This window comes from Camelus ferus, chromosome 17, assembly GCF_009834535.1.
Source record: "Camelus ferus isolate YT-003-E chromosome 17, BCGSAC_Cfer_1.0, whole genome shotgun sequence".
In the NCBI taxonomy this organism is placed as follows: Eukaryota; Metazoa; Chordata; class Mammalia; order Artiodactyla; family Camelidae; genus Camelus; species Camelus ferus.
The window spans coordinates 11,327,592-11,349,938 of NC_045712.1; the positions used below are offsets into that span (position 1 = coordinate 11,327,592).

Here is a 22,347-nt window from a genome sequence, read left to right on the forward strand (position 1 = left end):
TTGACTTGTCATTGGTTTTTTTTTAATTGAAGTATGGTCAGTTTACAATGTTGTGCCAATTTCTAGTGTACAGCATAATGTTTCAGTCATACATGTACATACATATATTCATTTTCATATTCTTTTTCATTATAGGTTACTACAAGATATTGAATATAGGTTCCTTGTGCTGTACAGAAGAAACGTATTGGTTATCTATTTTATACATAGTAGTTAATATCTGCAAATCTCAAACTCCCAATTTTTTTATGGTTTTTATTTAAATGCCTGATCATGTGTTGACCAGTGGCCATTTAGAAGGGCTACACTGGAGATATTTTAAAACTCCATGGCACTGGATAAGTGCCTTCAAACCTGCAGCTTGCATGGCCTCCCAGGTCATGTAGTCCAATAATGGTACTCTGGTCTTTGTTTTGTTTTTTTTTTAATTACAGTTCGACTGCACATACACATTATACTGCATGTAAATACATATATACAGTATACTGCACTTTTTTTTTAGTTTATATGTATGTACTAATTATTGTTTCTAAGAACAGGTTTGGTCTTTGTTTTTGTCTTATTGAGCCCATTCAATCTCTCTCTCTCTCTCCTTCCCTCTGTCTATGATGTTTAGAAACACTTATTCCTTTGGGCAGCCCATGGTGGTGTGATAAAATAGGACACCTTCTGGCTTCTTCTTGTCCAGCTGTTTTTTCACTTTCTTCTAGATTTTTTCTATCCTTTTTGGGTCACTTGCTTAATATCACCCTATTCCCCCACAGCGTAACTATGTTTTTTCAAAACACTTTCACACACAGAACGTCATATCATCTGTAACCAGATGGGAACAGACTTAACCACATCAACCTAAACCAGCAAAGAACCCAGAGAGATGGCGAGTTCAGTGTCACCAGGAGCGAGAATTAGAACCCAGCACGTTTTCGTCTATATGATACCCTTGCCCGATTAACAGGATGCTACATCATGGCAAATGGCAAAATTATGCACGGTCTATGTCTATTAATAGTTTCTGGTAAGCCTTTAAATAACAGCACTAGGCTTGTTTCTAGTTGATGATCCACTCCAGCACCTGTGTCTTTTTCTGCTGTGACTATGCATAGCCTGGCTTTCCCAGTCTTGGAACTGTGTCTTTTGCATGTGTCCGTATTGACTTCGCTTCCATATGAAATATTTACATATGTTTATCACTTTGTCATCATTTAGCATGGCATCTGTTTGCTTAAAATGAGTCAGGTCTCAGCCACAGCAGCTTGTCAGATTGGCGTGAGTATCTAAAGAGAAGGGGAAACTGCCTTTCGGTAGATTCCTTTAAAAGTGAGTTACTTTATTAATTATTACCTGACATTTCATTATTTTACACTCTCAGATGTGTTTCCACATGTTTCCCTTCATTTTCAGACTTATAACAACCCTGTGAGATATGTAAAGCAGCTTTTATTATTCTATTTGACAGCTGTGGAGTCACAGTCTTGGAAAGTAAAATGATTTGGAAAAAGTCACAGGGCTGAGTCCATGATGACTTGGGTCTTCTGATTCTTAGACCTGTGATCTTTTCAACCAACATGCTGAGTCACATCATTAAAATAAACAGTAAAATGTGATGCTTTGCAAAGCCGCTAGAAACTAATTTTATAATTAAATTAACAGCTACTGTTTAAGTATTCATTTAAATATATATATGTTATATTATATATATAAATATATGTTATATATATATATATATAACAGAATATTAAACAGAATGTTTTCCATGGCTTCTGAAAATCAACTAAGTCCCAAAGAGGCAATAGGTAAACCTTATTCAAAAAAGGTGGCCAGCTGGTCCTTTGACCCTCCCCAACAACACAGGATCCAGCCCACGTAAGCAGAAGACTAGAGTTAGAAGAAACTGGTTGAATCAGGATGGTTGTTAGCCCAGTGGCCATCCCACCAACCCAAGTGTCAGAGTTCCCAGTAAGAGTTTGGAGGCTGAAAAGAAGATGAGCAGCCTAATGTCTCATTCTCTAGCAGACTGCTTTCATGTCTACAGAAAAATCTTAGCACTCTCCTCCTCTCCCCTCATCCTGCTCTACACAGAACTCAGTGACAAGATTCTTGAAGGAGTTTCACATGTGTTCCCTAAGTTTGGGAGCATCTGTGAAATAAGAAGCTGATACCTGTTTCCTGTTTTCTGAGGCTGGGCAGGGATGCTGGCTGGAAGCAGCCCCAACAGCAGAGAGAGGGGAGGTCAGCAGTGGAAACAGCCTGCACACCCAGTGCACAAGATTCCCATGCACCAAGTACCTTGGCTACCTGGCTCAAACCATCCTGATGGAGCCACTCTCAAGATCCGCCCATGAGAGGAGCAGAGGAACCCCGTTAGAAGTAGGCTATGGTGTGGGTCACTGAAGGCAGCAGCTGGTCAGTGTTACCAAACCTCAAACCAATGGAGGACAACCATTGTTGAATAGTTGCCCCCAGTGTCCTTGTCTTAAGTTAAGTTCCCTAGAGGTAGAGACTGAGACAGAAATTCAGATGTGTGAAAATCTGCAATATAGACATCTCAGGAGAGACTGTAAAGGCAGGAATGAAAGAGAATAAGGAAGGGGAAAGAATCAAGTTAGATATAGTCACAGGTAAGCCTAGCCTTGTCCTGATCCATGCTGAAGAGGGTTCTGTGGCATAAACCACACAGCAGAATCCCTTGGAGGTGAAAGGCTGGCCTTGCGTGTCCTCAGATCTGTCAGTCAGTGCTACTGGCAACTGGAATAGAAGGGTAAGCTTAACCTGAGGACAATTCTCAGGAAAAGGGGTGGGGAGGAGCAGCTGTGGGCCACCCAATACTCAGAGTAACTGGAGGACATGTGCACTGGGCCGGTAAAGAGATCCAATTCAAGCACCAGAAGAGTCTACTACTCTCCCTTTCCTCCAAAGAGAATGTTCTAAGGTCTGTTCCATGTGGCATTTCAGAGACATTGAGCCCTAGTTACTCATAGTAGTGGCCTGCCCATACATAGCTTTTAACCGACTATTTCTTTCCTGTCTCCCCATTTCTTCACTTGTACTACCTGGAACCACCTCTCAGAAAGACTAATTGCACCCAAATTCTTGTGTCATGGTCATTTTGTGGAAACTCAAAAGTAAGACAATTACCAGGAGGAAATTATTCGTATCACTCAATACGAATAATTATAGCCATGGTTGTCTATAGCCATGGTTTCCAAGTAGATCACCTTAAAGAGGAAGGAATTGAAAATTGTATTTGGAGAAAAAATAAACAATGCTTTTTCCTGTTTGTACCTCCCTGAAATTTAAGTTGATTAATAAACTGATACCTATGCATTTTCTCATTTAATTCTCACAGCAGCCTTCTGAGGTAGGTGTAATTATTTCTACATTACACATAGGGAAATAGGTTCAGAGAAGGTTAGTGTATTGCCCAAAGTTTCTCAGCTGAGATTCAAATTCAAGTAGTCTGATTTTAAAGCCAATATTCTTATCTACTGAACCAGATCACCTTCCTTAAGGTTTCAGAAACATGAAACAGATGTTAATTTCCTCATTTCTAAAATTAAATGTCAGGCTACTAAAGCAAACCTTCAGACAATGGTGGTGGGAAGTATACTTTTTCATGTGGTGAAGGGGTGCATTTTTCCTTTTCTAATATAGCCAGGAAGATGAAAAGGGCAAAAAGTATGTTCTGTTGTTAAACTGACAGCATTATTGATATTTTTCAAATTATTACAAGAAAGACCCAGCATTCGCATGTTTTATTTAAGGCAGTTCCTGCATTGTTTGGATATTACATTATTTATGTCAAAAGTGGTATATTGGATGAACATTTATTCACCCAATAACATTTATTAGTTACAACCAAGCAGTTTTAAGACACAGAATAAAAGATTGGAAAAAGGTGGGAAATAAACCAGTGTCTTATTTCTCTGGCACTCTTCCTGACATGTAGACATTTTGTTCAAGTTATAAACTACATTCCCAACGTTTGCTCTATAGGGTTGACACAATTCCCAAGGCTGCTGGCTTCTAGGAATGACTATTAAATCAGCCAGGTAAGTGGAAAGATGTCAACCACAGTTTCCATTGGGGAGACCATGCTGTACAGTGATTAGGGTACAAACACTGGTGTCAGAACAGTGTTTGTTTGATTTAAATTAGGCCTTCCCACATATCTGCTAGGCAATCTTAAACTGGTTACTTAAGCAGCCTTTAAGACTCAGTTTTTCCAAATGAAAACTGGAGACAATAATAGTTGCTCCATGATACGGTTTGGGAAAGATCAAATGTGTTATGTATGCAGAGAGGTTACATGGCACCTGGCAGCAGAGTGAGCACTCACTAAATGGTATCTGTAATCAATTTTTTATATATATATATATTTTTTTTTCTGATTAGAACAGAGTAGGAGGGTACTTGGTGAAAACAAATACTGTTCATTTTGCAAAGATATGGCTTAGTAGGCATGCCATACTTTCCTTTCGCCACCAGCTAAATGCCATAAACATATTCACTGTGCAACGTATATTGGAACGACTGTATTGCTGACACTGTTTACCTGGGACAATGACACCTATTAACATTACCCTATGTGGTGACTTTTGGGGATTAACCCTCTCCCCTGGGAAAGCAGCAGAAGTAGAGAGGAACCGCAGACACAGTGGAGAGAGAATATATATATGCCGATATGGAGTGCTGTAAACTTACATCACCATGAATCTGGGATGACAGCAGAAGTCACTGAAAGGGAAGCATCAAATGAATTACACAGGCCTTCCCCAAGAAGTGGCAATAAAACAGTGGAGTACCCTTTGCCATTTCATATATTTCATCATGCCAGAAAAATTCAGCTCAAGAATTTCGTCTTAATTTCTCCTCATTTTTAGCCTCTTTCTTATTCCCCTCACCATGTGACTTCAGAATTTATTCTCTCATTTGACATATATTTATTGAAAGCCTTCTCTGCTGTATAGAAGTCCTCGGAGGGCATTGTCAAGCTATAAGTGTAAGTTATGGTAACTATTTCCTTTGATACCTCACAAAATTAAACTGTTTTCCTATTATAAAGGATGGATACAAAGAGAGCCAGGTAAAAAATAAATGTTTATTAAGCATCGTGTGTAATCACTCTTAAGCCAACACCATTATTTTATGTTAAATAAGAGTAAATGCCAACTGATTTTATGGCTGAACTTGTCAAATTGTTAATACTCTAACAAGGAAGGACACTAGAAAATCATCTCTCATTTATATGGTGAAACCACAAAGCTGATTCCTCATGAGTGTCTGGGGCTGTCATAATTATTTAAATATGTGGTGATCTAGCTATCCAAGTCATCCTGGAGGCCCATTATCTTCCTGATTAAGAAATGTCAGAAATGGAACATATGGTATACACCCCCCACAGCACACACACATACCCTGTTAATTGATCACAGTGCTTTTTCCCACTGAATGTTGGTACTGCCTTGGAATCCTTCTCAAACCAGCATTCCAGGAAATGCCTTCCACTGTCAGTGTGAGCACATGAATTATATCTATCAATGATATAACAATATTTCCAGTTGATGGGGGAGGGGATCCTTTTTAAACTTTTTGGCAAACTGAGTCCTTCAACTCCTTAAATTTGTGCATCTGGATACACAACCCACCTAGAGTTTAAAAAAAAAAAAAACTAGCTCTTTGAATGGAGAAGGTTCTTATTTCATCTCATAATATCAAATGATTATTAAGATAGCCTTATTTGCATATTCCACAAAGATTTTTATTCTGCTTTCATTTATCAAGGAACTAGAAGAACGCTGGGGCAGCCATGTTTATAAAAAGAAGTACTTGTATCCACCAATCCTCACCTTGGCATACTGTGGAAGTGAGACTCTTAATATACCAAATTGTAGGTTCTGATTCTGAGCACACAGCCTCAAAATCAATGTAGCATTTTCAGTAATTTCCAGAAAAAAAACGCAAGGAACAAAAATATCTTCTATTTAAGATAAAACTCTTGCTTATTTATCTAAAAGGAAAACTCTTAGTAGTCCTCCAAAACCCAGTTCAGATATCATCCCCTGTGGGAAGGCAGCTTTGCTCATCTCCTCTGACCATTAATCATCTGTTCTAAGGGGTTTTCTTTATTGCTTACACAGATACCCTCATCAGTCTTCACTGTGTCCCCTACCAGATGGGCAGCTCCTTAAATGCCAGGAACGTCAGCCATTTCCTTGTCCTGTGCACCCAGCACAGTTCCTGGCCAAGAAGCTGTACTCACTAAAATTATTAATACTGTAGTAAACAGTATACTCAATTACAAACACAGGGAATCACATTTTTAACCAGATATTCTTGAGAGATATCAGAGATGGTGAAAAATGGTAACGAACAATTGACATAAAGAAGGTCAAGAGTGTTGGAGAGAAAGATCTAATCATTCATTCATGACTCAACAAATATTTATTAAGTGTCTATTATAGCAAAAAGAAGAGAGCATGGATGGACCTCCTGCCTTGTAGAAAGTTATCTACCACCCAACACAAGTAAACAAGTTTTTGATCACCAGCCACAAAGAAACTCAGGGTAATAAGTAAGTATAAAGATGAATTGTTGAGACTGGAGAGCTTGATCAGCATTAACAAACCACGTCAACAACTATGATGCTATACTGATCCTATTCCTGGACATTCCATCAATTGTTGAAGACAATTACATAAGCTTTGACTTCAAGCTTGAGAGTTATAAAAACTCTCAAAATTGCTTTATGTCTGTTGCAGGAAGATGATAAAGAGAAATGTTCACCTTAGCACCATGAAGAAAAGTTTTTATACTGCTAAATTCACTTAAAAAAAAAAGCTTAGTAATATAAAAAAAAGCTTAGTAATCTAATCTTTTATATCTACAGATAGATTAATTTTTATTGTATCATGCTTGTAAAACTTGCATAATCATCTGAGCCATGTTTCAAAAAATTAAAGCAACTAAAAACCAAGAGTCTCCAATGTCTCTTAAATTTGGAACATACATAGAAATCTGTGTGTGTGTGTGTCTGTGTGTGTTCACGTTGATCTAGATACTAGGAAAAGCAAGCAGACAGAGCAAGGACTTTGAAGTCAGGTAGGTCATTGTTTAAATTCTAACATGGTCCCATGCTAGGTGGGTGACTTTATGGAAAATTATTTCACCTCCTCAAGCCTCTTTTCTCAGTCTATTTATATGACTGCTCTAACAGCCACAAGAATAACATATATCCTATTAGGTTGCTGTTTGGTTATGAAGATTTTAATATGTCAAACTCTTAGTAGAGAACTTGACATATGGCAAAAACTCAATAAATTATAGCATAATAAAAATACTATTATTATAACTATGATTGTTATATTTGTGTACCCTAAACCACTCTACCTCTATCATCTATCCCCTCAACTCTTCCCCCAGCCCTACAGTCTGTAATAAGTCATGGTGAACGGAGAAGTCATTAAGAGCAGGTGAAAATGGGAATGGAGGGTCCCTTAGTAATGGCAGCACAGATATTAATGACATCTTTTGAATCACTTTCATGGACTAAACTAATAAGTGTATATAGAAAACTTATGATAATGTATGGCTGTCATTTATAAATTAGGGATAAAATAATGTCTTCTTCGCAAGCTTATTTTGAAAATAACATATAGTATATATAATTTATGTAGCACAGCTCCTGAAACACAGTAGACACTCAAATTGGCAGCCATAACTATAAATACTATAATTTATAATGTGTATTTATTGTTCCCAGGGTGAAAATGATGATTAAAATTAACCTTTAATTCCAAAGAGTCCCTCTGATGGGATGTGATAAAGGTGTGAAACTTTCTTTCTCAACATCCTCACCTCCTTTTGCAGCCCAGGTCTTCCTGTCCACGTCAGTAGTTCTAGGACATCCAAGAGGGTCTGGGAAAGCTAACAACCTCAAGAAGTACTTCTAACAACTCTAGACGGACTATTCTATAAGTAGCTGTAAGAACACAAGAATCCAGGTATAAAGTGGGCTGCTCAACTCACAGTTAAAGACCTTTGATTCTTTGTGTTTTCTCCTTAATCCCCATGGGTTTGGTTTTAAGTAGAGCTGGGTCACATAGAATTTTAACAAAGGCTTCTCTGAAAATACAAAAGAACTATACTTTCTGTATTATTATGTAGCCTCTTTTATGAACTTACTTTATAGAGGCATTTAGTTAAATAGGATTCTCTCTTCTCCAAATTAGTACAGAATCTACTTTACTTTTTTTGGTTTCAGCAATGTTTCTAAAATTCTTCCCAAATTGTGATTCATTTATCCCAATTATAATTCCATGAACAGAAGATAGACCACAATATGAAAATAAGAGAGAGACTGGAAATATAAAATGGTATAGGCACTCTGGAAAACAATTTGGCAGCTTCTTAAAAAACTAAACATGCAACTAACTACCATATGACCCAGAAATTGCACTCCTATAGAAATTTCTTAGAGAAATGAATTTATGTTCACCCCCCCCCAAAAAACAAAAACTGTACACAAATACTCATAGCAGCTTTATTTGTAATAGCTAAGCAATGGAATCCGCCCAAATGTTCTTCAACAATTGAATGGTTAAATAAACTGTGGCACATCCATGCCATGGAATATGACTCAGTAATCAAAGAGCTAAACTGTTGATATAAGCAAATATTTCAGATTATGAATTATGAGTATATGCTGAGTGAAAAAAAATCTCAAAAGTGTACACACTGGTGAGTCCATTTTTGTAACATTATTGAAATAACAAAACTTTTAAATAGAAGACAGATTAGTGGTTGCCAGGGGTAGAGGCAGGGTAGGGGGCATGGTAGGGGCAGGGAAAGGGACTGGAGGATAGCAAGAGGGAGGTGGGTGTGGTTATAAAAGAGCAACACAAGAGACCTCTGTGGTGTTGGGACTGCTCAGTGTCTGACTGTGGTGGTGGACACAAGAACATAGACATCTGACAAGATTGTATAGGACATGCAAATGGGTAAAAATAAAACTGGGAAAATGTGAATAAGATTGCTGAATTGTATCACTGTCAATATCCTAGTTATCATATTATAATGTAACTTTGCAAAATGTTACCATTTGTGAAAACTGGACATAATGTACATGGAATCTTTCTGTACTATTTCTTACAACTGTGTCTTAGTCTACAATATCACAAATTTTTTTTCAATTAAAAATTAAACTGAATGTGTATAGTACAGGGAATTATAGCCATTATCTTGTAATAACTTTAAATGGAGTATAATCTGTAAAAATTCTGAAATCACTATGGTATATACCTAAAATTAATATAATATTTTAAATCAACTCTAGTTCAATAAAAAAAATTTAAACTAAGTGCAGGCACTAAGAAAAAGGAAAAAACTTTTTTACAATGTCAGTGTTGAAAGGAAATTATACAGTTCAAACCTCTGGAAAATTCTTGCATTATTAGCTAGTGATTGCTTAACCTCTATTTACTTGAACCAAGAGAAAATTTACCTCCTCTGGAGGCAATCAGTAACAGTTTTCCTCAATCTGAAAAGTTCTTCCTGAAATTGAAAACGGAATTTTTTTTTTAAAGAAGCTGCATCCATTGTTTCTACAGAGTAAATTTAAACCCTCGTGCACATGGCATCCCTTCAAAATCATAAAAAGAGCTCATTTTTTGCTCTGAGTTTGATTTTCTTTATGACAGTCTCAGTTATTTTTCCTCATACTTCATGCTTTTATGCTCCTTCTCCACCCTAAACAGTTCTTCTCTAAACACATTCCAACATCACCAGTTTTTCCTTAGAGCAAGTGCAGTGTTCTAAGTGTGACATAAACAACAGAGAGTAGTAGGGCTGTGACTGTTCTTATGGATGGGGAATAGAGGAAGGGAAATAAGTGTAATTATAAAAGGACACCTAAAACTAGGGATCTTCCTGGTGATGGAATTGTTTTGTAGCTTGACTGTATCATGGTTAATATCTTAGTTATAATGCTGTATGGTTCTATAAGATGTTACTGTTTGGAGAAACTGAGTAAAGGGTACACAGGATTGCTCTGTATTAATTCTTAAAATTACACGTACATCTACAACTATCTAAAAACAAAAAGCTTAATTAAAACAAGAAAGAGAGGAGAGCAGAGACTGCTTCAAGTTCTAAGCTGTCAGAGGAGGTTGAATAGTTGCAAAAACAAAGCAAAGCAAAGCAAAAACACTCAGACTCCAACTGACTCTGGGTGGGTGGGTCAGAAACAGATGTTAATATTTGTGAGTAAATATGCTGGAATGGTTTATGCTTGGCTCCAAACTGCATACCCCACCTAAAAAAAATTAGTATATGAACTCCAACATCTGAATATATGGAGAGGTATGCATATCTGTAGCACACATTTGGAGAAGCATTACACTCTCCTGATACCGTGGCTTTCCAGAATTATATCTAAACACATCAAAAATCTTGGTGTTCTCCATGATCGTTCTCATTTTTCGACATCTCATGCCCAAGCTAACAGTCAATTCTGTTGTCTCTGCCTTCAAAATATATCCAGAATCTGACCACTTTCTCATCCGTTTCACTGCTACCATCATCTCTCACATAAATTACCCTAATAGCCTCATAAATGGCTTCTACCGTCACCCTGTTCCTCTACAGTCTGTCTTCAGCAGACAGAGTGATCCTTTAAAACACATCAGATTGTGACATTCTTCTCTTCAAAACCTTTTGATAGCTTCCAAACACAAATACTATTATGGAAAAAGTCAAAATCCATGCCAGCGCTTTCCATGTCCTCCATGATCTAAGTCCCTCTATACCTCTCTTGACCTTGCACCTTCTACTCTTCCCTCCCTCCATCCTTCAGTGCAGCCTACTCTTCTCTTTGCTGTGGTTCAGATATACCAGTCAAACCCCTGCCTCAGGGCCTCTGCACTGGCTACTCTATCTTGGATGCTCTTCCCTAAGATATCCACATGACTAACTCCCACATCATCTCTAGGTGTTTGCTTGAATGCCACCTTACCATCACTCCTTGCTCATTCCGCTGCTTTTTTCTTTCAAAGAACTTAATACCATCTGCATATTACTTATTTATCTTATTTCAGTTTATTAGTCTCTACCATTAAATGTGCTTTGCTCACCAGCACAAGAATATTGCCTAGGACACAGAAGGCACTCTACTGAAAAAGCTAATGAATAAATAAGTGAAATGAAGGAATAAGGCATTTCCATAATAGGAAATACTAGAGATTTTGATAAAATTCCCTTCTTTCAAATCTAAGCCAGAATCCCCCTCAATCCTGCTTGTTCCTTTCTACCATGTACAACTCCTTCACTGAATTAATAAACTCCTCCACAACACTCACAGCTTCGTTTTTGTTCTAATTGCTCCATGTATGGCTTGTCTTTTCATGTAAATTAGAAGCTCAAGAGTAAGAGCCAGTTCTTGGTTTTTTGGATTTTTTTTTTTTTTTTTTTTTGATCCACCCTCATTACTGGCAGAGAACAAAGCTCACCAAAGGTATTCACGAGGTAAATACTTCTTGACTTGATTCCATCCCTGGATTTCAAGATCCCTCCTATATTGTCCTCATTTTGATATCTACTTTATAGTATATTTAAATCTTACGATGATTATGTCTCTTTTTCAAATGTAATTGAGTGCTGATGACATCATTCTGGCTGCACAAGTTTTCTACTGATGTGATTAAATATAACCTTTCACCACCCACCTCACTAACATTCCCCAAGCAGTAGAATCTGTCACCATGTTCTTATCATTAGTTGACTTTGGAAGGTAAGGGCTGTCACCAAGACTATGTAAGTCACAAATGAAAGAGATTTCACGGCAAGTTCACCATCAGGGAAGGGGAAAAGGTTTTGTAGCTCGCAGAAATAAGGAAAGATTTTCGATTAAAGCCTCCTGGCTGTGGAAATTTTACCTTGCCATGCATAATGACTGAAGCAACCATTTGCACTAAGCTTTAGAAATGCAGATTCAGAGAATTCATTTTAAAGCAAATCAGAAACTTATCTTTTTATCTGACTGTTTCTATCCTTAAATGTCACTCCAAGTTTAAAGCTCTTGAATACTGTTTTATGTAGAGTCCTTAGAGATAACTTTGTATGTTGCAAATTTGGTTTGTATAGCACTGAGTTTGAAGAAAGGACTAGGGCAGTATGAAAAACCATAGGGAATGAAAATTCATAAAGGAGACTCTACTGATAGAAAAAGAGGACAGGCAGGAAAAAACAAACCACATTTCTCTGAAAGGTAATAAAATACTGAAAGTGCTGGGGGAGGGGGATGATCCTAAAAATCATTTATTTCAGCCTCTTCACGTAATGCAGGCAAATACTTCTGTCTAAAATGGTGAAATAAATTGTGCAAAGGTCACACAGTGGTTAAGGACAGAATTATGATTAGAATCTAGCTCTCCTATCTCCCTCCCAATTTTTTTCTCTGACATCAGCATTTCTCAACCTTAGCACTACTAACACTTGGGGCCAGATAATTCTTTGTCATAGGAGACTGTTCTGTGCATTCCAGGACACTTACCAGCATCCTTGGTTTCTCTCCACTCATGTCCCCTCCCTAGTTGTAACAACCAAAAACATCCCCAGACCTTCGAATGTTCCCTGGAAGCAAAACCACCTCCCCACAATTGAACAGTGGTGTCAGACCACCGTTCAACATGATTACCAAGCAGGAATAACTGAGAGGTTTCCATTTCCAGTGCAACAATCTGTAAAAGGTTCTACACCCAATAGGTACTTGTGCTAGTCAGAATTCTGGCTGAAGTGGCAGAAATCCATCTGAAACTAATTTAGACAACGTGGTAATTCACAGGCTAGCATGAACCAAGCATGCTAGGGGACTGCTCCAGGATCTGTCCACTGATCCTTTGCTTGTGTCAGTTCCCTCTAGTACATCTTATTATCTCAGGCCCTTCATCTGGGAGTGGACACAGATCTGGAGTCACTAGTCCACAGTCCAGAAAGAACAATCTTGCCACCTTCAGTCAAGAAAGTTCTAGAAAGACAATGATGGGCCCAGAGTGGGTCATGTGTCCCCACCCTATGGTCAGGATATGGCTGCTCTGTTTTCACCAGAATGGGGGTGGGTGCAGGTGGAGGGGGTGAGGGATACTGATCAACAGCATGATAACAGCAATGATAATAACAATAATAATAATGATGGTAATGATAATAATAATACAAATAATATAAATAACATATAATATATATTATAATATATAAATAATATAGATAATAATGATAATACCAGTGTCCCCCACAGTGCTTTGAAAATAACTATTCTATTTGGAAATGACTATTCTAATTTATGTTACCACTTCCTTTAAATCCATATATATGCTATTAGGTTGGAGGCTCTTTCAAACCAGGTGGAATGCTCATGCCTCCAATGGCCAGTTTCTTAGCAGTGAGTGTTTTTGCTGTTAACAAGGCCTGCCCCTAATATTCATTGGGTCCAGAGCAAGATGGCAAATGAAACTAAATATTTTAAATCTCACATAACACACTAAATGTTAAATAAATACAGTCTTTATTCCCACATTGACAAATACATCCTCATAAAGACCTGGAAGGTGAGGTTTAGAACTTAGACATTTCAAAGTCCTGGCTGTTCTGCAGTAGAAAGTGGTAGCATGGGAAGAGCCATCCTCCAGCCCCCAGGCCACACCCCGCTCATCCTTCTTCACACAAGCAGCTTCCTCTCATACTGTGCGAGCCTGTACATCCAAGCCCCACCAGCGCGCCCTGCAAACGACTGCCTCTGGCACACCCTCCAGGTCTACGGCTTCCATACAGGCAGCATGGTCTGTCCTGCATGGGAGAGACTCCGAAAGGAGCTCACACAGGCTCTATAAGTGGAATCAGGACCATCAGAACAGGAATTCCAGGTCTAGGTACCAAGAGCATGTTCTACAATGTTGTGCAAGCACCATGTGTATACACATCCCCCAACCACATGAACTCCTCCCCTGAGGAGGGCCAGAGGTGGGCCTTTTAAAGCATGGGGCCCAGGGCTTCTCTTGACAGGATCTAAGGGCACTCCTAGGTGGAGAATGGTAAGTGTGTTCTGCACAAAACTTCTGACTTCCGTAAAATAGTACATTAAAAATGATGCACTTGTGGGGAAAAAAATCACAGTTAAGGGCACTCCAAACCTATTCAACTTTGCAACCAAAACAACAAAACAACAATCAGTACCTTGGAAGAGAATTTGAACAGCTGAGAAAGCACCTCAGTGAGACTGCCTCAGAGGAGTTGGAAATAAACAAGAAACAATACAATGCAAATGCTGGCTTGTGGGCAGAGCCAGTGCTGAAGGAAAGAAAGATCCGAGTCAGCAGGGCTGCTGCTAAGGTGGGCACAGCAGGAAGTGAAATCTGCTACAAGACAAGAGCTGGGCGCAGTGGAGGTGCTTCTCTCTGGGGAGGATGCTAGAGGTAGGCATTTATTTTAAATTTTCTTTAAAATGGAGTTGAAAAGTCTCCTGCATGAAGAACAAATAAACTGAAGGTCTTTCCTTTCCTGATGATGGTTATAATTCTCCTCCCATCCTTCCAGCTTCCACTGCCTAAGAAAAAGCATGTGTAACTCCAACATCATTTTTGTGTTGAATTGGTATCATTACCTATTAGCAATTGTATGTGAACTAATGAGTGTTATGGAACCATGTAGTAGCAGAATAGCTAATTTTTCTTTGTTCTTAAGATAATTATTTCATTGATGATGATTGAAAGAATGAAATATGTACCATCTGTCACTCAACTGGAAAATGTGTATTTCCCACCCCTCACAAATGCGTGTCACACAATTCCACATCTTGTTCAATACTCCATCCAAATGCCATCTATTGCCACATGCTTTTTTGTTGTTGTTGTTGTTGTTAAATAGTAAGGAAATTTTCATTCAAGACTATTGTAGGGGAGAAAGACTGAACTCAGATCCCAAGAAAAGACAGCTGGGAATGTACAGCCAGACTGAGGATGTCAGTAGATGGACAGCTACTAAGAGGAGCTGTCAAGGGAAGGAGGATTCTTGCTAAAGGTAGGCCAAGGATGAGCCTGTGGATGAGACCTAGCCAGGAACAGGGCTCAGGGAAGCCCGACTAAAGTTCGGTCGAGGAGATCTTCTTTGTCACCGCCCATCACATTAGCTGCCAGTTTCAGGGAAGCTTATCTCTCTCCAACCTATTTCTATTTCTTCTCTATGCCCCAGCCTCTACTCCCTCTCCTCTTGTGACATCCAGCATAATTATTCTTACTGGATCTAAACTACAAATGCTATTTTTTTTTCAAATTGAAGTATAGGCAGTTTACCATCTTGTGTCAATTTCTGGTGTACCCAAATGCTTTCCTGACTGTTATAAAGGGATCTCATCTGCTCCTGCCAATGCCACCTTTTTACCAGCCTCTCTCCACATGTTCCTTAAGTTATTTATACAGCTGTACTGACTTCTTGAGAGCAAAATTTAGGCTGTATTTATCTTTCCATAGGTCACTGTATCTCATCCAGGGCTTGGCTATGGGAGGCATTCAATAAATGCTTAAGCAAATAAATAAAATCTTGAATCTGGAAGCCACACTGATCAAATTGCCTTGAATGATGTAAATTAAATGGCAACCCTTATCTTTATCATCTTCCCACTCTTTGCCATCCCCTGTGAAGCTGAACATCCTATAGAAAAATAGACAACAGTAATACAATGCAATAATAATTACGCTAGCATTTTTAGAGAATCAGGCATGAAGCTAAGTGCATAATGAGTATTAGCTCACTCAAAAATCATCCTAAAGGTAAACGGCAGTACCCCTATTTCATAAATAAAGAAGCTGATGGTCAAAAAAATTAATAGATTTGTCCAAGATGGCATAGTGGAGGTGATGAACCTCACTGATTAATCCTCTGAATCTCAAGTCCTCATTTATAAAATCAAGACAAATATTTTCCTTGCTGACCTCACAGAATCATTATGAAGTTGAAGTGAGCTGCAAAAACCACAAGAAAATATTAATTTCTTACGTTTGCAATAAAAAAAATTAGAGGTTTTTAAAGTGCTTTCACATGCGTCAAGCATTTTAAAAGCCTTAGGGTTCTGTACAAATGTAAAGATTTTTAATCTCCTATGCTATTTTTAATCCCCTACATGTTTTAGGCACTACAAGGTAACAGTAGTATCAACAGCTAATATTAAAATATGCTAAGCTCGGTGTTAAGAGCTTTACATTGATTGTTTTAATTTATACTAAGAAGAAAAAAGAGGTTACTATCCTTAATAACCCACTTTTAGGTAAGAGAATATATATTAGCAATTTGCATAATTCATTTTAGTACATTAGCAGGTCAGGATTTAAACTTACTTACACTATTTTAAAAAATAATATTTCATAACAGAATTCATTCAAGACATCTGATAATGACAACATTGTGTAAATTCAATGTACGTGCACTTGTCATTGATAATGGTAACCTAGCGGTATGGATGGATGGAGAGATGCTGAAACTTCAAATAAATTGTGTCCTCAAAATCATCTAAAAAAAAGTTAGCTGGATTCTTTTGAAAAATTCTGTGTATGTGAATCATTTCCATTAAGGAATGCTTCAATTTGCCCAACAGTTATAATACTATAGAATTATATATTTGCAAGTAAAATATTTCTAAATAAAATTAAATTGTGGATGTGTTGAATAGAGTAGTCTTTTAAAAGAGCCCTGAAAATAATAATTCTATGAAATAACAACCAAAATGTAAATTACTCTTCTAAGCTCTACCATAAGTTAATATTATTATGTAAAAAAATTTCTCAAGGATAATACATGCTTTTATTAACAAATTTTATTTTTAAAACAGCTTTAAATTTACAGAAAAAATTGAGCAGATAGTACAGAGTTCCCATATAGTCTGCCAACCCAGCCTTAGCACACAATTACCCCTGTTATTCATCTTACATTAGTACAGTACATTTGTCACAATTAATACACCAATGATACATTATTGATACTGAATCCTATACTTTATTTAGATTTTCTTAATTTTTACCTAGTATCCTTTTTCTGTTCCAGGATCCCCTCTCAGATACATTTAGTCTTTGTGTCTCCTTAAGCTCCTCTAGGCTGGGACAGTTTCTCAGACTTCCTTAATTTCAATGACCTTCAAACGGTATCCGTCAGGTATTTTGTACTGTGTCTTTCGATTGGGCCTCTTCTGGTATTTTTTTCATAACTATACTGAGGTTATGAGTTTGGGAGGAAAAGACCATAGAGAAAAAGTGTTGTTCCCTTTACATTATATCAAGTGTACATATTATCCATCCACATTATTTGCAGATGTTAATGACCCTGATAACCTGGCTGAAGTAATGTTCATCAGGTTTCTCCACCGCAAAGTTACTTTTTTCTCCCCACCTTTCCATATTGTACTTTTTTGGAAGGAAGTCACTATGCACAGCCCACACTTAAGTTATAGTCCCATTTCTTTGGGGTCTAATAACTACATATTTATTTGGAATTCTTTTACTTAGGAGATTTATCTATTCTCCCCTCACTTAATCATCATTTATATTATGTATATGTGTGTAAATATACATATATTCATGAATATATTGAGTTATAATCCAATACTATTTTATTTTCTTGCTCAAATTTTTCCAGCTTTGGTTATTGAATGTTATTTCAATAGGCTCCTCTGTTCCTTTGACATGATGCCACCATTGTGATATTTCATACTTTATAATACAGCCAGATTTTCCTGTCAAGTCTTCATTGTTCCTGGGATCCCCTAAGCTCCCAAATTATTTTTTTTTAATTTACCTACTTTGTGGTTACTCTTTGTGTTGTAAAGCTCTAAGACTTTTGACAAATGCACACTGTCACATATCCAGAATTACAGTATCATGGAGAATAGTTTCACAGCTCCCCAAATCCCCTCTGCTTGACGTATCCTTCTCTTTCTCCATAACCTAAGCAATCACTGAACTTTTTATTCTGTCTATAGCTTTGCTTTTTTCCTGGTCATATAATTGGAATCATACAACATACAGCCTTCTCAGATTGGTTTCCTTCACATAATCATATGTATTTAAGTTTCCTTCATATCTTTCCTTGGCTTGACAGCTCATTTAGTTTCACTGCCAAATCATGTTCCACTGTATGGATGTACCATACTTCATTCATTCACCTATTGAAGAACATCTTGGTTGCTTTCAGTTTTTGGTTATTATGAGTAAATCTGCTATAAGCATGTGTGTGCAGGTTTTTCTGTGGACATGTTTCCAACTTAACTGGGGAAGTGCCAAGGAGCAAGACTGCAAATGACACATAATAGACTGACAAACTCTTTTTCAACAGGGCTGAACCATTTTACCTTCCCATCAGCAGTGAGTGAGAATTCCTGTTGCTCTGCATTCTCAGTAGCATTCAGTATTGCTAGTCTTTTGGAATTAAGCCATTATAATAGGTATATGCTGGTATCTCGTTGTTTTTGTTTACTACTTCATAATGATGTATGATCAGCATCTTTTCATATGCCTGTTTGTTATTTGTATATCTTTTTTGGTGAGTTGCTTCTTCAGATCTTTTGCTTATTATATAGAGTTCTTAGTTTACCTTTTTATATTTTGGATACAACTCTTTGATCAGATACATATTTTCCAAGTATTTTCTCCCAATTTGTAGCTTGTCTTTTCATCAACTTAAAAATGTCTTTTACAAAGAAGTATTTTTTAAATTTAATTTAAAATTCAAGTTAATTTTTTCTTTTATGAATCATGATTTTGATGTTACATGTAAAAACCTAAATGCCAACCCCAGGGCCATCAAGATTTTCTCCTATGTTATCTACTAGAAATGTTATACTTTTTTGTTTTACATTTAGAATTATAATCCATTTTGAACAAACTTTTTTGTGAAAAAATGCAACGTATGTATCTACGTTTTTTGGTTTTTTGTTGTTGTTTGCATACGAATGTCCTAATTTTCAAAGACCACTTGTTGAAAAGACTATGCTTCCTCAATTAAATTGCCTTTGCTCTTTTTAAACAATCAGTTGACCATATTTGATTTCGGTCTCCCTCTGGGCTCTCTCTTCTGTTGCATCGATCTATCTGTCTATTGTTTCACCAAGATCACACTGTCTTTATTCAGTAGCTTCATAGTACTACCTAAGTCAGGTAATGTCAGGTCTCCAACTGTGCCCTTTTTTTTTGATTTAACATTGTGTTAGTCATTTGGGGTCTTTCAAATTTCCATATAAACTTCAGAATCAGTTTGCGAATTGCCACAAAATAGCTTGCTGGGATTTGATTGAGATTACACTGAATCTATTGATAAATCTGTAAAGAACTGATATCTCAGTAATACTCAGTCACCCTATCCATGAACATGGAAGATTTCTTCATTTACTTCTGTCCTCCTTGATTTCTTTCCTGACAGTTTTAGTTGTCTACATATAGTATAGATCTCATACATATATTGTTAGGTTTCTAATTATGTTTTTCTTCTCTTTTCTTTGGTACAAGTATTATGCTGTACAGTGTTTTCAGTTTCTATTGTCAGTTGTTCATTGCTGGTATATAGAAAGACAATTGACTTGTGTATCTTAACCTTGTGTCTTGCAACCTTGCTATAATCCCTTAGTTCCATGAGTTTTGTTGTTGTTATTGTGGTTGATTCTTTGGGATTTTCTAAATAGGCATGTTAACATGTCACTGGCAAACAAAGACAGCATTTTTCTCTTTTGCTTTTTCGTTCCTAAGCTGTGTACCTTTTATTTCCTTTTTTTGGTTTGTTCTTCCCTAACTAGGACTTCCAGTAGGATGTTGAATAGAGTGACTTTAATTGAGCATAGTTTATATGATTCCACTTAGTCTCATGTCTTAGCATATCAATTATACTTCCTTCTTTAATGTTTTAGTGGTTGCCCTATGGTTTGCAATATACCTTTAAAACTAATCATATCCAACTAACACTGCTATGCTTCCTGGGAAGTGCAGGTGCCTTATAACAGAGTGCTCTCACCTCCTCCCTTCAGTCCCTTATAATACTGCTGTCATTTACTTCACTTATCCACGTGCTATAATTTACTTTCATGCATTCTTTCTCCAATTCTCTTCCTTTCTTTATGTAGATCCAAGTTTCTGACCTATATCATTTACTTTCTTTATGAAAACTTCTATTAACATTTCTAGCAGAGTAGGTCTACTGGTGGCAATTTCATTCAGTGTTTGTTTGTCTAAGAAAATCTTTATATATCCTTCACTTCTGAAGAATAATTTTGATGGGTATAGAATACTAGGTTAGTAGGATTTTTTTCTTTCAACATTTCATATACTTTATTCCATTCCCTACTTCCTTGTGTGGCTTTGAGGTTTTTGACAAGAAGTCTGATGTAATTCTTAGCATTATTCCTCTATACGTAAGGTCTTAAACCCCTTGCAGCTTCTTTCAAGATTTTCTCTTTGTCTTGGGTTTTCTCCAGTTTGAATATGATATGCTTATGTGTAGATTTTTGGTATTTACCTGCTTGCTGTTCTCAGAATTCTGGATATGTGGTTTGGAGTCTATCATTAATTTTGGAAAACTCTTGGCCATTATCACTTCAACAATTTCTTCTGCTCCTCTTCCTCTTTTTCCTCCATCTAGTATTCCAATTATTCATATGTTATACCTTTTGCAATTGCCCTACAATTCGTGGACACTCCAGGGTGGGTTTTTTTCCATTCATTCCTAACTTTGTATTTAAGTTCGTTAAGTTTCTACTGATGTATCTTCAAGTTTAGTGATTCTTTTCTTATCTGTGTCCAGGCTACTGATGAGTTCATTAAAGGTATTCTTCATTTTGTTAGTGTTTTTTATTTCTATCATTTCCTTTTGATTCTTTCATAGTATTTTCATCTTTCTGTTTACATTGCTCATTTGTTCTTGAATACTGTCTGCCTTTTCCATTGGAGCTCTTAATATAATTAATCATGTTTTTTAAAAATTCCCTATTGAATTATTCCAGATTCTGTCATATCTAAGTTTAGTTCTGACACTTGCTTTGCTTCTTCAGACTGTTTTTTCCTTCTTTTTAAAATGCCTTATAGCTTTTTGTCGAAAGTTAAATGTGAAATATCAGATGCTTATCAGCATATGCATATGGATATCAGATGCTTCCATTTCCTCTGGTGTTCTTGTTAGCTTCTTCCACTGTTGGATTTTCCTAAGAACTCCTTCTTAAATTGGGTCTGTGTCCTGCAGCTCTTTCTGTTGTAATCCACTGGTATTACTCTGGAGCCCTGTTGATGTGGTAATAAGGCTGGGGTGAGGGGCTGGGAGGGTCATTCTATAATTGTATTATTAAATACCAGTCTTTTAATGGGCCTGATTCCTTGGGTTGTGACCTTCAGAAGTGTTTCTTAGCCCTTTTTTTTCTTTCCTTAGGTGACAAAGAAAGACTAGAGGGGCCTGAGGCTAGCTAACCTTTCCCCAAGTTAAATAAGGCCCTAATAAAGTAATTTCCCTTGAAGAGTAAGCCATTGTTATGGAGAATGCCCTAGCAGTACTTCAAAAGGGTAAATTTCCCCCTCCACCTGACCAAAACATGACAGTGTTTCCTAGAATCATTACTATAAAAATCTGGTGGGCTTCTTAAAGGTCAAACTCATGAATGTGAGGGCCTTCTTAAGATAGGACTCCAAAAGTTTCTGACTCTCAAGTCAGTCTGCACATAGTCTTCAGCAATTCATTCCTATCAGTCTGTGGCTCTACTGTCTTCTCCCCCAGGTAAGTTGATCTTGACTGTGGTTCTCTATATTCCTCTCTCTTACCAGATTTTCAGATGGTGATTTGCCTTGGGGCCTCAATTCTCTGATGCATCTAAGAAAAGGCATTGATTTTCAGTTTGGTTAGCTTTTTCTGTTGTTGTAATGATGACAGTGGTTAACAGTGGCCACTAAGCACTTTACAAAATGTTGGAACTGAAACTGGAATTCCATGCACTACATCTTTAGAGCATTCATTTTCTTTTCTTTCCTTTTTTTTTCCTTTTGGAATCTTTTTTGTATATTTCTAATTCTAATTCACAAAGCTGTTGGTCTTTTGAAAGGCTTAGTGAGGGTGACCCTGGAATTAAACTCATGCCCCTTTTAACTCCATTATTATAATATTAAATCTTGCACTACAAGTCTATGAAAATTTTATTACAAACAAGAATGCTGAATTTCAAAAAGTTAACCCTAGAGAAGAAATAAGAATCATTAGGGTCCTATGGACTCATTGTCTAGTGGTCCTGTCTCTGTACACTTTCAAGATGTAAGTACAGTCTCTAATTCCCTTTCAGAACAATATGAGATG

The 22,347-nt window shown here is 37.1% G+C and overlaps 1 protein-coding gene across 7 annotated transcripts in view; it reads right to left on the reverse strand.

Moving 5' to 3' along the window:
• Positions 1–22,347, reverse strand: part of TAFA1 (TAFA chemokine like family member 1) — a 684,082-nt gene that overhangs the window by 575,547 nt on the left and 86,188 nt on the right. The gene's annotated exons all lie outside the window — the stretch shown is intronic.